Source organism: Gobius niger (genome assembly GCF_951799975.1).
Source record: "Gobius niger genome assembly, chromosome: 12".
NCBI classification, from domain to species: domain Eukaryota; kingdom Metazoa; phylum Chordata; class Actinopteri; order Gobiiformes; family Gobiidae; genus Gobius; species Gobius niger.
Genome location: NC_136863.1, coordinates 3083274 through 3100924, shown reverse-complemented (window position 1 = coordinate 3100924; position 17651 = coordinate 3083274).

Here is a 17651-nt window from a genome sequence, read left to right as displayed (position 1 = left end):
GGGTTCTGAGTCCCGGGCCCCGGTCCCTGTGTGGGGCCTCCGGATATATTTAGTCCGTATTGTTTGTGCGAAGCAGCTGTTGTGTTTCCTCAGAGCGCCGCGGCCAAAAAAGGCGTCTGCGGCAAATGTTCTGGAGAAGTCTCTGCAAAGATCTCCACCAAACTCTGATCCTGAGGGTGTGGAATAAGTAGATCTGTGAAGGCACCAGGACCAGAGTGTGATCGTCGGGAGGTTTTGTTAAGGACAGGTGTGAGTGAGGAACATTTGTGTGAATCACCGTCTAAAAGCATCACGGTCAGACTGAGGCCAAACCATCTCTGTGGGACAGTCAGGAGTCCCTCATAAAGGCTCATGAGGAGACGGGAAAGGCGACTCCCTGACTGTGAAACTCCACTATCCTTGTGTTCGGGTAAACGGTCAGTCAGGATAAGTTTAAGGCTTATCCACACAAAGACACTGTGACGCTGTGACGCTAACACAGATAATAGCACATAGAGGTGCATGTGCAGTAAACTTTAAATGTAAACAGTGAAAATGAAAGTGATTGAAGGATTTGGGATCTACAGAAGAGACGAGGAGGAGAGTTTATTCTTCGGGCAGTGACTTTTACTGTCAGTCCAAAACAGGGTTGCCAGACGTACGATAACCATCATATTTGTACGATAATTTTGACCCCTGTAATACATGTCCCCTCAGCAGAGCTTTGCTTTGGTTCTGATCTCGAGCCTCTGTATTCATGTAGGTGTAACATCTGCTGCCTGATGACCCTGGATCAGTTTCACAGATCCACCATCACATTATCCTCCTGCCTCGGCCGCCTCACCTCTCGCGAGTTGGTAGTTTTTTGGTATTTATTTTTCCTCATTCGGCTGCAACCCTCAAAGGGACTATACGGAGTTTAAAAATGTTCAGATTAAGTATTTCCTCCCCTACATGTTCCTCCATGTCCTAATGACCTGTTCACCACAACTGCCTCTGAAATCCTGCCCTGTCACTCAGAAAGTTGTTACTTCAGGTCTGAAGTGCCGTCATGCACGAGCTTAATATAGAAGCTGCAGTTACACGCAAGACCAGAGGTGGCAGTAGTGAGTATAAAACCGATTATTTTGGTATATATATATATACGAGCGATCGCTGTTATTGTTTACTTCCGCAATTTTCGCCGGATGTTTGGTAGACAGTAGGGCTGTCACGGTATGAAGATTTTACCTCACAGTTATTGTGACCAAAATTATCACGGTTTTCGGTATTACCGCGGTATTTTTTTTAAATGTGTGTTAATATGTTCAGAAAGCATTGATGGTCCTGCACAAACTGAAATCGTTTCAAAAAAGTTGAACAGTGCTTGTTACATAAAAAAATACAGACAAAGCCTTTTCACATCAAAGTAAAGGAACTATAACGATGTGTTGTTGATGTTTTGAGGGTTTTACATGGACTATTTATAGCGTCAGAAACGAAGATAAACCGTCTATATCAGGAAAACTGTTGTTGTCCTTTTAGTGAGCTTTCGCTTTGCAGATTTGGGAAAATGCCATTTTATTACATTCATAATAGTGCGGCGAAAGTGAATCTATTGGAATCTGCCACCGGGAGCCCCGTAACGCATTGTGCCATCGTGCGGAGGTATCCGGACATGGCTTATGTACTGGCGGTGGCGCTGCAGCCGCACTACGAGGCGACTCGTTACATTCTCCCTCAGCCCAAAGTCCCACATCAGCATTTCAGCTAAAGCGCTAACGTTAACTTACTGCTATAGAGCTGTGACGGTCACGCAGGAGAGTCCAGAGGTTCGAAGTCTTGCTGCTTTAGAGACACTTTTTCCTGCACGCTCCACAAACTGAGCTCTGAGGCTGACAGATCCTGCGCTGTCGTGTCGGACATGATTCCAGCTTCGAGAAAGTTTTGTTTGGGCAAACAACAAAGTGCGCATGCGCGGAAACTGCAGCAGATGAGACGGTGGCTGGTGAGGCTCACCGTGCCTACACCGCGGGTGCGGTTATTCACCGAGATAATAATAAAAACACTAAACAAGACGGTCATTTTCACCGTCAACATTTTTACCGGGGTTTACCACTACACCGGTTACCGTGACAACCCTAGTAGGCAGCTGATGCATCCAGGTCTCTAACTCGGTTTTATAAAATGATAGATCTGTTACAGCGCAAGAGAAGCAATGCCCTGTTTATGGACATTGTTTTTGCTGATCATAGGATTTTAATAAAATGTTTATCAAATATGAAAATGTAAAATGCCGACCACGGCCAACGGATGTGACGACATCGCGATCGCTCGTATTGGTTTTGAGAATCTGGCAACCCTGGTCCAAAAACACAGACTGACTCGGCCGTGTTTTTCTACTTTGAACCTGTCCTTAACGTGTCCTCACTTCTGGCCGTTCACACTTGTCTGAGGCTCAGAGTGACTGAACATGTTTGTGGTAAATGAGACGGACGTGTCTCCTTGTAGAGGATTATTTGAACAAAGTCAGATGTTTGTCTCAGAACAGAATCCGCAGATTCTCTTTAAAGTCGACTTTGAGAGAAACTGACCTTTTTAAAGTGTAACAAGTTGAAAAGGTGACAGTGGTGATGTGGCACCTCTGAGCGCCGCCTCCCCCACCGCCTCCCCCGCCGCCTCTCCCGCCGCCTCCCCCCCCGCCTCCCCCCCCCGCCTCCCCCGCCGCGCTGTGTAAAACAGAGACGAGTGATAAAAACACGGCTCTGTCCACACAATAATAATAAAACCTTTTATTATTTCACTGAATCCACTTTCCTCCATCAGTTCTCTTCTTTCTTTGTGTTCAAACAGCCACTGATTTTTAAAGAAACACATTCAAATGTTACATTAAAGCAGCACTAAGTAACGTGTTTACCTTAATAAATACTCTCCATAGTCCCTGTGGGGGTAATACAAGTGTTTATGGGATGATTGGAGGGTCTTTCATCGCCCCCTGGTGTCTCTGGACAGAAAACCATGATGGCAAATTGACTGCCACCGGTGCAGAGAAAGCAATACACACTAATGTAATCACGAAGAAGAAGCTAACATGCTAACGGGCAAAGCTAACTGCGGGCTAACGTCACTTTAAACAGTATTTACAGCCAAGTTTGAGTGAAAAAAAATATTTCCATCATATAATTGGATGCACAGTAACCCTCTCTCCCTTCGCCTTTCCTGTCAGCGTAGTATTTACTCTCCAAGACAATTAATAAGTTAAAAAATCGTAACTTGCTACTACACCTGCAGTTGCGCTTATGGCCTCTAGGGGGAAGAGTTACTTAGTACTGCTTTAAGACATCATAACTTCACATTTTTAAGTTCTTTCTAAACATAAAATTCTGTGGGAAAAGTATTTTGAACAAACCTTTATTATAACACTGAGTTCATATATAGTTATAAGTTTTCAGAAGGCAAAAATGATTAGCCCACATTACTTTTTATTCCTCTTATTTTGAAGTTTGCACTAAGCAAAAAAAATACAATTCAGTTTAAGCCCCGGGGCCTTTGGGTGCATTAAGGTTCTTTCTCAGCCTGTGTCCGGACGCTCCGGCCTCTGCTGGGCTTCACCTTTCAGCTGTGAAGGTCCTGCAGCTCAGTCTGATGATTTCACTGCCACTTTGACCAACTTCATTAGACAGTTTTTGTTACAGAAAGAGCACAAAACCAAGACACAAAACTGAACCTTAAAGAGGGGGTATTCTGCTTTTTTCAGTCCCATAGCTCCAGTCTATATCACACTACAATGATGACAAACCTTCTGTTGGTCTGTAAATGCAGTAAATTAGAATAACTGCCTTGTATAAAATGTCTCTCTCAAAATGGCTGTAGTGAATGTCTTGAAATAGGCCTCTGTCTCTTTAAGAACCTCTGAGCCTTTAGACACGCCCCCTCCACACGCTGTCTGTGGCATCAGTGGGGAGGGGGTTCTGCTGAGGAGCAGTGGTTGGTTACTCGGCTGGTGACGAAAGCTCGGGGGCGTCTCCAGGAGGTGGGGGTGTTCCTAGGAGGACTCAGGCAAACCTATCCCTAAAATGGCCGCCATCAGAGTTTTTACAGATTACTCAGAAATACGTGAATGTGCCAAGGCAACACTTCAGGCATGTTTTTAATGAGGGAATGACAGAATAACATGATGTAAAGCTTGAAAAAGTCCATTTTGCATAACACCCCCCTTTAAAACTCACTCAGTAAAACACTGGTGAAAATGGTCATGAGGACATTACAGACGGTTAAAAAGAACCTTTTGCAGAAGCATCAGTGTTAGACTCAAAGACAAGCCCTTGTCAGTAACAGTCATGGGGCCTGATCTTGTGTCTCAAAACGCAGACGATAGCGTGACATTTTGCCTCAGTAGCAGCACTTTGTGATCTTCTCACTCCAGACTTAGCACATTTAAGTGGGTGGAGACACACATTTCCTCCAACCAGATCGACTCCGTGTCCAGGAGAGTGGGTGTGTGGGAGTGGGGGGTGAACATGTGCTTTTGTTTTGCTTCGCGTTCACGCCGAGCGCAGCCGATCCGCACCACAGCGGACGCTGTAGCTCTTTTTCTCTGGAGACGTGAACATGGTTTGGCTCACGATGGGGTAAATAAAGTTTTTAGTTTGACCTGTGAGAGCCTAAGGCTTAAGAAAGAACGCAAGACAGCGCAATGTAAACGAGGAAGTGAATGTCAGCCGTGTTTCCATCAGTGCAGTCACCTCCTCTTGTGACGCCCCCTCACAGGAGGCGGAGGCGAACGGCACATATAGTGCCGCCAAGAGCCTGCACCGCCCCGTGCGCCGCCAAGAGCCTGCGCCGCCCCGTGCGCCGCCCCGTGCGCCGCCACAAGATCTGGCCCCTGGTGCTTTAGTTTCCCTGTTAGAACCAGAAGCACTTTAAACTTTAAAGCCGTGTTGGTGCACTTTAACAAATTAGCTTTTTTTCACTTTTTTGTTGCTTTTCTGGTAATGTTTTTGCATTTTTGTTTACGTGTCGTTTTTGTTGCTATTTTGAGCTTTCAGATTTGGGTAAAGCCGACCTGGAGGAAATGCACTGGGTTAAGGCGGGCGATCAGAGGTTCATAAACCTGCGTTTGCTGTTTTGTTGAAATGACTTCCTCGAACCAAAGACACAGCGAGTTATTTCCAGCTCGGCGACTCATTCCGGGATTCCTTTCTCGGTGAGTCTGACTTTGTGAATGAGCGAGAGGCAGCTGCCGCTCGGCCTCATGGGAAATGTAGTGTAGCCCGAGCTCACGGCTGGAGCTTTGTGGGAGCGCGGCGTCTGTGAAGTGAAACACGAGTCCGGACTATTTTGGACGCTCCCCCCTCGGCCGCTTCACACGCAGCAGGACCGCGGCCGGACTGTGGCTTCAGATCCACCTTTTACAAATATACATGTGATAATACTAGAGCTGCAACTAACCATTATTCTGTAATCGATTCATCTATCGACTGTTTTTACGATTAATCGATTAGTCGTTTGGCTGTGACTGGTGTAGGAAAATTGTATTTTTGGATTTTTTTTATCACATGAAGCTAAAGTGGATCCGCTTGAGGACGTGTTGAGTAAACGTAAAGTAAATGTTTGTTGGAGGCTCTTGGTGCTGCTTCTGCTTCTGATCGGACGAGACACAAACAGATATTCATGAAAATTACAATGTACAAAGTGAACGACATACACAAAACAAAACAAAGTAGGTTTTCATCAAAAATATCACATTTTCATGTAGTTTTTGCTCAATTTGAGTCTGTGTGAACCAGAAAACGATTAATCGATTACTAAAATAGTTGTCGACTATTTCAATAATCGATTAGTCGTAGATTCATCGATTAGTTGTTTCAGCCCTAGATAATAATAATAACTAGAAATGCAATGGCTGCGCCATTGCGATTGACTGCAGAAATGCGGGAAGTGAATGCAGAAATTGCATAAACTCTTCAAATTGCATAATCTAATTTGCATAAACTGGTAAAATGCATAAAATGTCATGTTGTATAAACTGCATAAAGAGGTCAAATGCATGAATGGGTTAATTTGCATAAATTATGTAAATTGCATAAACTCTTTAAAATTCATAAATCCTAAATGGCCTAAACTCTTAAGTTGCATAAACGGTTTAAAATGCATAAAGTGGTTACTTTGCATAAATTGTTAATATTGCAACTTTTATATTCCATAAACTGGTCAAACTGTTGAAATGGCCTCAGTGCTTGATTGGCAGAAGCTGCACAAATGGCTGAAAGGCCTGGAGTCTCCCCATTGGCTGGATTCCCCCATACACACCAATGCAAACATTTCAAACTCTCGTATAAAAAAACTGGAAAACTGCAGAAGGACAATTTTTTCTCAAAACCCACAAGTTGCATAAGCTGAACATGCACAAAGTGCAGAAATTGCATAAAATGCAGAAAAAAGTGCAGAAAAGCATGGATTTGCGGCAGCCCCATTATAAGTCAATGGGAAAAATCTCCGACATTTTGGCCAATTGCGGAAAAAACGTAAATCCCAAAAGTAATAGCACCTTCTCCTCAACATGCGGAACGTTTTGATGCATAACTTGCATAAATTGCACAAAGCATGAAGGTGCTGAAAGCTGGAGAAAATCGGGAAAAAGATGGAAGAGGAATAATAATAAAGAACATGAAAACCAATAATTGACTGCGGAAGAATTCCGCAGTCAATTAATTATCTGCGCTTTAGCTTTGATTCAGCATGTTCTCAGCATGATCTTGGATTGATGATGGGAGAGTGTGATCTCTGCACAAATCCTTCTCCAGCACAGCAGGTCCCGTTTCCGTCTGCGTCGGTTTCATGTGTCCAGACCGTTTTTCATGATACTTGTAGCACCACAGCGTGTTCTGTGATCTCCTCTCGTCGTCGCTGCTGAGGTGGGACACAGAAGAACTGACCTGTCCTGCCAAACCACATGTTTTTCAGAGATATTTCAAAGACATATAATCTGGGAGCAGCACGAGCTCAGCGAAACAAGCGGCAGGAAGCCTCTCCCTCCCGTTTTAGGGTTCTTATATTTTCCAAATGATTTAAAAAAGATGAAAGAGCATCTTTAATGTCTCTTCCACTTTATCTGTTTTCAATAGAGACTTTACTGTCTTGTTTGTCTCGTTTCTTCTTGTTGCAAATTGAAGTTCATGAACCAAGAAACATGTGATTTCTGGGACATTTTTCAACTGCCTTAAAGCTTTGATCAGGACTGTGTAAACATGTACAATAGGTGATCCTCCAGCCCCCCCCCCCGCTCCACAAACATTTAGTATCATTTAGTACATTTACACGGCGCTCAGAACCTCTTATCGCCGATGGACCCGGCCTGGTCCGGCTCCGGTCCCGCTCTGGTCCCGCCCCTCTGCTCCGCACAGGCTCCAGACTCCTGAGCGCTGAGTGGCACTTCCTGTTCTTAACGACTGAACTGAGCGCGCTCCGTGGAGCCACCCGCTCCGTGACCCCTCACCCCTCGCCCCCGGGGCTGATGGGAGTCCCCACAGAGTCCTCGGGCCGGGACCGGGTTTAGACCAAGGCCACGTCCACCAACAGCTGGGGTTTCAGACGGTTACAGCCCGTTAATATAGACTCACTTTGGGACGTCATCTGCAGACCCCACAGCCACACGTCTACAGGTCCAGGAGTTTACGTTTTATACTTTAACCTCTTAACTCCCGCCTGAACCGAGAGGAGCTTTTTCCTCACGTCATCACATTTTTTTTCCATCACTTTTTTGTTGGGTGTTCAACTCATTATTGTAACTTTATTTGTCATTTTTTTAGACATTTTTTTAGACATTTTTTGTAATTTTTTCATAATTTTTTTTTATCACATTTTTGTAATTTTTTAGTCAATTTTTTGAAATTTTTTCATCAAGTTTTTGTCATTTTTTTGTCACATTTTTGTAATTTTTTCGTCCATTTTTCATCAATTTTTTGTCATTTTTTTGTTACATTTTGGTCATTTTTTGTCTCTTTTTTTTTCAATTTTTTATCAAATTTTTATCACATTCTTGTCATATTTTTGTAATTTTTTTGTCACATTTTGTAATTTTTTTGTCAATTTTTCATCAATTTTTTCATCAATTTTTTGTCATTTTTTGTCAAATGTTTGTCATTTTTTGTCAATTTTTATCACATTTTTGTCATTTTTTTTGTCACATTTTTGTAATTTTTTCGTCCATTTTTCATCAAATTTTGGTCATTTTTTGGTCAAATTTTTATCACATTTTTGTAATTTTTTTATCACATTTTATAACATTTTTGTCATGTTTTTGGTCATTTTTTGGTCAATTTCTTGTGACATTTTTGCCACTTTTTCATAAATTTTTCGTCACTTTTTTGTCATTGTTTTCGTCTCAGTTTTGTTGCTTTTTTCCAGAAGCTTTTGGATTGGGGTAAAGCCAAACTGGAGAAAATGTGCTCGGTTCAGGTGGGAGTTAAGGGGTTAACACTCACAGGTTTTCACATTTTTGAGACTTAAATCTTACCATGTTTTAATTATGAACAGACCTGGAGTGGTGTTTCCGGCCGTTTGCGCATCTTTGAGTGATCTGTGACTCTTTCCACAAAGTCAAAATGTCTGAAACCTCTTTGTCCCAGATCTCCCTGGATTAACCCGGACTCTGACGTGTTGCTGCTGTTGTTTTTCTGCAGAAACTGTCGGAGCGTTTGCCGAAGATCAGAGAAGCACGAGACGTCTCCTACAGCTGCCTCTGTCCTCCAGGTGAGAGCGCCCCCTGTGGCCAATGCTGGGATTACACTCTGCTACACTGTGCTGTGGAATTCGGATGGAAATGGTCCTAAATGTTGTTATTTTCTGGGTTGGACGTGTGAGAACATTTGTCTGTTTTCAGTTAATTGTTGGATGAAGCTGTTTCTTCTTCTACAGCGTCAGCGCCTCGGTCCGCACTTCCTGATCACACTCACGTCATTGCTAAAAACTGTCGTCCACATGTTTAAATGACCCCTGACCTTTATTAGGGAGATAAGAACCTGGACCTGATGAGACCTCTGTGCAAATAATTGGAATTACTTAAAGGGATGTTTCAGGATTTTTGACAAAGGGCCTCATTTCCTCGTTATCCAGAGTGTTGCTGATTTCTGGAGATATTTTTTTTTGTAGTTCATGCAGTTCTTCTGTTTGAAGAGTTTCGTGGTGCTAGGCTAATGCAAGGCTAGTGCATGTCTATGGTATCAGCTAGCCTGCATTAAAAACAGTCGCTCCACAGAGAACCTGAGGCAAATCACTTATAACTCCAGACTAACCATATAAATGTCTGTGTCCATAGAATCATGTTTGGAATAAAACTGACCAGCATCACATGAATGATGCATTTTGAGGGACTATTTTCTAGCAGATCACTCCGCCGCTGCGTAGCTTATACAACCACGAAGATGATGCTGCTCAAATATAAGTTATTTTACATGCAAAATGGTTATAATTACTCTATGGCATATTGCTAAAACTAGGGATGCACCGATACCAGTATTGGGTATCGGGCCGATACCACATGCTTGTACTCATTCATGAGGTCCCGATACCAGAAACCGATACCATTTGACGTGCGGCCAGCGCACCTACGAGGCGCAGCTCCGAGGCGCAGCTACGAGGTGCAGCTCTCAGCTGAGGAGAGAAGAAGCAACAAACTGGAGAATAGTTTAGTGTAAACACAATAATCCACATAGAGCTGACTTTATTACAGACTGCGCTCTCTAAACCAGAGTCTGAGCTGGATTTAACCAGAGCTTAATGTTGTTCGTGCTGCAGCGTCTGCAGTGTTTACAACATACAGGCTAACGTTGCTAACTCGCTGCAGCGTCTGCAGTGTTTACAACAGACAGGCTAACGATGCTAACTCGCGGCTAGCAGTTTAGGCCATTCTGACGCCGTTTTAAGCCCAGGGGTTTATTCATCTGAAAAACTAACCCAGCGACTAAAAAGTCCTCAGAAAATCCAGATTAAAGACACACAGCATGTTTATATTGAGGGAAAATGAGCTGCAGCAGAACAATGAAAACGCTGTAGCTTCTCGCTAAGTTACTACAAACACACGAGAAAATCTACAGGAGCTGAAGTAAAGACGAAAAGAGACCATTTAAGTCACATCTAAACACTATTGTTAAATAAAAACACATAAATGAATAAAGCTCAGGCATTGGGAGCTTTAGGACATGGGCTTTTCTGTCTGTGATGGACAGAGACATAAAAATAAATTATATTGAATGAAAATAAAATAAACTAATAATATAACTGCTCTTAAATGTGTCGCCGACTTTACTTAAGGAAATGTACATGAGTAAATTAACTAATTACAAACAAATCTGCTGTGAGAAAAGTAAGAATGTTGAAGAAAATGCCTTGTACTCGTATCGGTATTCGGTATCGGCGAGTACTTAAATCCAAGTACTCGTATCGGTTTTAGAAAAAGTGGTATCGGTGCCTCCCTAGTCGTGACCATAGTAAAACTAAATGGAATTCTGTGTATTTAGATATAACTGAACGACGGATAATGAGACAAAACCACGGCTCTAACCGGCTGGAACTCACCGTGTACATCAGCGTGTACTCACCGTGTACTCACCGTGTACATCAGCGTGTACTCACCGTGTACTCACCGTGTACTCACCGTGTACTCACCGTGTGCAGCCGCTTCGAGGACAGGCTCGTGAACGTGGAGGCTTTGTTGTGGCTCTGTCCTGGTTCACAGCTGTTTGTCGAGTCCAGATGTGGTGGTTGTTCGGTCGTTTGTGGCCCTTTAATCACAGGGACGTGAGGTGCAGGGGGAGCAGCTGGAGGAGGAGTGGTAGTAGTAATAGCAGTTGTAGTAGTAGTAGTAGTAGTTGTAGTAGTAGTAAAAGTGCAGTAAAAGTACTCGTAGTGTTTTCTTCAGTTCAGGTTGAAAGTCTCTCAGTGAAACTCATTATTTATGTTTTTGGGAGCACAATCTCGGGTGCTTTGTGTTTATGGAGGTTTTGGGAGTTCGGGGGGTGGGAGGGGGGGGGTTATTGGGGTTGGGGGGGGGGTTACATGTGTGTGTGTGTGTGTGTGTGGGGGGGGGGGCAGGTGTTGAAATCCCGTGACGTTCTGATGTAAACGTCCTCAAATGAGAGAAGATGGAGTTTAAACAATGACGCACAGAAACGGCTCACAGAGGGAGGGGGCGTGGCCTGGGGGGGAGGGGGCGTGGCCTGCTATCATTCACGCTGATAGAGCTGCACAAAATGTGGCCGAGCACCTCTTTCAGCACCGAAAACACTCGCCAGCGGAGCAGCGGGAAACAGAAGTGACTTTAGAGGAGCCTTCGTTCTGAAGTAACTCGTCAGTTTGTCGTCTCGTTACGTTACTGCGTTACTTTATTCTGAAGGTAACGCGTTAGAGTGCGTTCCCCAGAATAAACATCTCTATATGACCTTCGTTTATGATCGTTGTTTTCTGATGAGGAACGTTTCGCAAACCGAGTCGCCAAGAAAGCAGCAAAACACATTCACTTCAGAGCTTTATTTCATATGAGACAAAGGAAGCGAAGGCACAATAATGAGTGAGTGACTTGAAGCTCTGGTCCCTGGTCCCTATAGTCTCTGGTCAATAGTCTCTGGTCTCTATAGTCTCTGGTCTCTATAGTCTCTGGTCTCTATAGTCTCTGGTCTCTATAGTCTCTGGTTTCCAGTCCCTGCTCTCTAGTCTCTATAGTCCCTGGTCTATAGTCTTTGGTCTCTGGTCTTTGGTCTCTGGTCTTTGGTCTCTGGTCTCTGGTCTCTCTAGTCCCTGGTCTCTATAGTCTCTGGTCTCTATAGTCTCTGGTCTCTATAGTCTCTGGTCTCTATAGTCCCTGGTCTCTATAGTCTCTGGTCTCTATAGTCCCTGGTCTCTATAGTCTCTGGTCTCTATAGTCTTTGGCCTCTGGTCTTTGGTCTTTGGTCTCTGGTCTCTCTAGTCCCTGGTCTCTATAGTCTTTGGCCTCTGGTCTTTGGTCTTTGGTCTCTGGTCTCTGGTCTTTGGTCTCTGGTCTCTATAGTCCCTGGTCTCTATAGTCTTTGGCCTCTGGTCTTTGGTCTTTGGTCTCTGGTCTATAGTCTCTGGTCTTTGGTCTCTATAACCTCTGGTCTCTACAACCTCTGGTCTATAGTCTTTGGTCTCTGGTCTCTGGTCTTTGGTCTTTGGTCTTTGGTCTTTGGTCTATAGTCTCTGCTCTCTGGTCTTTGGTCTCTATAACCTCTGGTCTTTATAACCTCTGGTCTATAGTCTCTGGTCTCTGGTCTCTGGTCTATAGTCTTTGGTCTTTGGTCTCTCTAGTCTCTGGTCTCTATAACCTCTGGTCTCTGGTCTTTGGTCTCTGGTCTTTATAGTCTCTGGTCTCTGGTCTCTGGTCTTTGGTCTCTGGTCTCTCTAGTCCCTGGTCTCTATAGTCTCTGGTCTCTATAGTCCCTGGTCTCTATAGTCTTTGGCCTCTGGTCTTTGGTCTTTGGTCTCTGGTCTCTCTAGTCCCTGGTCTCTGTAGTCTTTGGCCTCTGGTCTTTGGTCTTTGGTCTCTGGTCTCTATAGTCCCTGGTCTCTATAGTCTTTGGCCTCTGGTCTTTGGTCTTTGGTCTCTGGTCTCTCTAGTCCCTGGTCTCTGTAGTCTTTGGCCTCTGGTCTTTGGTCTTTGGTCTCTGGTCTCTATAGTCCCTGGTCTCTATAGTCTTTGGCCTCTGGTCTTTGGTCTTTGGTCTCTGGTCTATAGTCTCTGGTCTTTGGTCTCTATAACCTCTGGTCTCTACAACCTCTGGTCTATAGTCTTTGGTCTCTGGTCTCTGGTCTTTGGTCTTTGGTCTTTGGTCTTTGGTCTATAGTCTCTGCTCTCTGGTCTTTGATCTCTATAACCTCTGGTCTTTATAACCTCTGGTCTATAGTCTCTGGTCTCTGGTCTCTGGTCTATAGTCTTTGGTCTTTGGTCTCTCTAGTCTCTGGTCTCTATAACCTCTGGTCTCTGGTCTTTGGTCTCTGGTCTTTATAACCTCTGGTCTATAGTCTCTGGTCTCTGGTCTCTCTAGTCCTGGTCATCGTGGTGGTTTTCCTCTTTAGCTCCGCCTCCAGCTCCACCTTTTCTCCAGTAAATCCAAAACAAAGTAAATCCATCCACAGTGAGACGCGCTCGGTGGAAACTCTGCCGTGTTGTTGTGTTGATGAAGACGACGGACTGTCCCGGTCACATCTGCCCACGGGGAATAAAACGGCAAAACGGATCGAAAAATAAACGGCATCACGTTACTGAAGTGTCGGTGGCAAACGCGTCACACCAACACTGATCTCAAGTGTCTCAGTCTGGATTTAAACGTGTTCAAAGTTATTTTCCGGTCTTTTTGCAGAATGTTCCAGGTTAAAGGAGCAGAGGGAACAAAAGCCCCTTTTCCCAGTTCTGTGCAGCAAGTGGAACAAATGATTCAAACACAAACAGTAAGAGTGAACTAGGGCTGTGCAATTAATCGGAATTGGATTACGATTTCGATTATTACACTTAACGATTAAAAAACTAGCACACCGTAAATTCTCCAATACTGGCCTGTATTCCATTAGCGGCCGGGTCTCCGACAGGGGCCGGGTCTGACAGAGGCCGGGTCTCTGACAGGGGCCGGGTCTCCGACAGGGGCCGGGTCTCCGACAGGGGCCGGGTCTGACAGAGGCCGGGTCTCTGACAGGGGCCGGGTCTCCGACAGGGGCCGGGTCTCCGACAGGGGCCGGGTCTCCGACAGGGGCCGGGTCTCCGACAGGGGCCGGGTCTCCCACAGGGGCCGGGTCTCCGGCCAACAACAAATGTTGTGTGACCCTCCAGGGTTTTAATAAAGTCTCCATCGCGTCTTCAAAGCACGTCCAGCTGCTCCGTGTGCAGGTCAGTCCCACGCCTCAAAATAACTCCTCCCATCAGCGCGAGCGTCTCGTCTTCTCTCGGGTCAGTCTCATGATCGATCACAAACACAAACGCTCCGTCTAAACTCGCCTTTTACACAAGATAACAACAAATAATCCGGTCCGGTAAAAACGAAACAGAAACCTGCAGTGACACTGATGTCAAAGCTCCGCTAACAGCAACGAAACACTTCCTGTTGTCCCGACAAAATTAAAGGCGTCAATGTTCCAGCCGCTGGGAGAGGGTTTGAAATGTTAATTAATAAATGAACCTAATATTTTAGGTGCAAATGGACACAAATCTCGTTTTTCTTCATTTTCCTGGTCGTCCGTTTTGCTCAAATACAAATAAAGGCCTGGTCCTCCATGCACTTGAGTAAATAAAGGCCCCGGCCTATATTATAGCATTTACGGTAGTCGAAAAAAAAGTTGTTGTTTTTTTCCATTTTTTTTTTCTTGCATTATTTCACGGCGCTGGGATTGTTTTCCCTTCACATTTCACGTGCCATGGCTCATCCTTTTGTCTGACATAAAAACAAACGGCGCTGTGTGATGATGTCATCAGGCCGCGCTGCTCAGTTTCCTTGTTTTTTCAATAATCGAGCAGCCCTTGAGTGAACGCTCCTCTGTGAGATTACGGTCACTCTCAGCCCCCTCTTGATCTGACTCCGGCCCGTTTGCTCGGAGAGTCCGGTTCGTTTGAGGTGCTGTGAACGCACAGACAGACTCTGATGAAGCGAACCCTGGTCCGGCTGAAAGCGTGGCTCTCGGTCCGGTTCAGACGAACTCTGAAGCGGATCTCTGAGCCAGAGAGCGGAACAAAACCAGGAAGAGAACGTTGCAGGACGTTGTTACAGCCGTCCCACTGGAGAATACAGGTCACAGTGACGGGTCAAGGCCCTGCAGTTAGTGAAGAGCTTCTGGAGTCTTATGGAGAGAGAGGCTTCATGTACAACAGGTCTCATCGTCTAAAACAGATACACAGATTGATTTGTGTGTAACTGTGGAAAGAACAGGATCCATGTAAATCCAGCACATGTTTGTTTACATTATGTTTCGTCTCATCAGTCCAGTGGGAAAAGGCAGGAGGAGATGGGTCAGTGTCTTCACTTTGAAGTGGGATTACTGCTCGTTCCTTTGAGTCGGTTTGAGCTGATCTCAGATCAGACAAAAACACTAAATTCAACATAAAGAACCTTCATTATCGTGAGTTTAAGTCATTGATCTCATTTAAGACGGTCTCGTCAGGTCAGTGATGTAACAACTTATTACATCATCATCAGATCTTTGAGACGGCATTGGTTCCTCACAGCGCCTGAAGCGGAGGCTTTAGGACAGACGGGCGTCCACAGAGGTCTGCTCTCTGGTCTCTATAGTCTCTGGTCTCTGGTCTCTCTAGTACCTGGTCCCTGGTTTCTGGTCTCTATAGTCTCTGGTCTCTATAGTCTCTGGTCTCTATAGTCTCTGGTCTCTGGTCTCTATAGTCTCTGGTCTCTATAGTACCTGGTCTCTGGTCTCTATAGTCCCTGGTCTCTATAGTCTCTGGTCTCTGGTCTCTATAGTACCTGGTCTCTGGTCTCTATAGTCCCTGGTCTCTATAGTCTCTGGTCCCTGGTCTCTATAACCTCTGATCTATAGTCTTTGGTCTCTGGTCCCTCTAGTCTCTGCTCTCTATAGTCTATAGTCTATAGTCTCTGGTCTCTATAGTCTTTGGTCTCTATAACCTCTGGTCTCTAGTCTCCGCTCTCTGGTCTCTATAGTCTCTGGTCTCTATAGTCCCTGGTCTCTGGTCTCTGTAGTACCTGGTCTCTATAACCTCTGATCTATAGTCTTTGGTCTCTGGTCCCTCTAGTCTCTGCTCTCTGGTCTCTATAGTCTCTGCTCTCTATAGTCTATAACCTCTGGTCTATAGTCTTTGGTCTCTATAGTCTTTGGTCTCCAATCTCCAGTCTCTGGTCCCGCTGAGGTCCGGGTGTCCGGCCCGGCTTGTGGTGGGTCTATTTGGGGACAGAGGCTTAGCTGCTGCTGATGGAAATAGCCGCGGTCTCAGGGACAGGAAGGACAGGCGCGTGGTCCACATTCTTCTGAGGGACACGAGACTGAAGCAGCGGGACGGAAACCAACACAGGGTCTGGACACGAGACTGAAGCAGCGGGACGGAAACCAACACAGGGTCTGGACACGAGACTGAAGCAACGGGACGGAAACCAACACAGGGTCTGGACACGAGGCTGAAGCAACGGGACGGAAACCAACACAGGGTCTGGACACGAGACTGAAGCAGCGGGACGGAAACCAACACAGGGTCTGGAGACGAGACTGAAGCAGCGGGACAGAAACCAACACAGGGTCTGGACACGAGACTGAAGCAACGGGACGGAAACCAACACAGGGTCTGGACACGAGACTGAAGCAGCGGGACGGAAACCAACACAGGGTCTGGACACGAGACTGAAGCAGCGGGACGGAAACCAACACAGGGTCTGGAGACGAGACTGAAGCAACGGGACGGAAACCAACACAGGGTCTGGAGACGAGACTGAAGCAGCGGGACGGAAACCAACACAGGGTCTGGAGACGAGACTGAAGCAGCGGGACAGAAACCAACACAGGGTCTGGACACGAGACTGAAGCAGCGGGACAGAAACCGACACAGGGTCTGGAGACGAGACTGAAGCAGCGGGACGGAAACCAACACAGGGTCTGGACATGAGACTGAACCAACGGGACGGAAACCAACACAGGGTCTGGAGACGAGACTGAAGCAGCGGGACGGAAACCAACACAGGGTCTGGACACGAGACTGAAGCAGCGGGACGGAAACCAACACAGGGTCTGGACACGAGACTGAAGCAGCTGGACAGAAACCAACACAGGGTCTGGACACGAGACTGAAGCAGCGGGACGGAAACCAACACAGGGTCTGGACACGAGGCGGAAGCAACGGGACGGAAACCAACACAGGGTCTGGAGACGAGACTGAAGCAGCGGGACGGAAACCAACACAGGGTCTGGACACGAGACTGAAGCAGCGGGACGGAAACCAACACAGGGTCTGGACACGAGACTGAAGCAGCGGGACGGAAACCAACACAGGGTCTGGACACGAGACTGAAGCAGCGGGACGGAAACCAACACAGGGTCTGGAGACGAGGCGGAAGCAGCGGGACGGAAACCAACACAGGGTCTGGAGACGAGACTGAAGCAGCGGGACGGAAACCAACGCAGGGTCTGGAGACGAGACTGAAGCAGCGGGACGGAAACCAACACAGGGTCTGGAGACGAGACTGAAGCAACGGGACGGAAACCAACACAGGGTCTGGACACGAGACTGAAGCAGCGGGACGGAAACCAACACAGGGTCTGGAGACGAGGCGGAGAGAGGAACTAAAGTCGTCAGCAGCTGAGTCTCAGACGCTGCAGAACCAGGAGGAGGACCAGGAGGAGGACCAGGAGGAGGACCAGGAGGAGGACCAGGAGGAGGACCAGGAGGAGGACCAGGTCTTCAGAGGTTTAAAATGAGTCTCTCAACAGTCTCAGGGAAGCAGAGGAACATCTCAGTGAAAAATGTGACCAAAAAATGACAAATGTGACAAAAATGTGACAAAAAATGACACAAAAATGACACAAAAATGACAAAAAATGACAAATGTGACAAAAATGTGACAAAAAAATTACAAAAATGTGACAAAAAATGACCAAAAAAAAGAAAAAAGTTACAAAATGAGTTGAATACCCAACAAAAAAATGATGGAAAAAAAATGTGATGACGTGAGGAA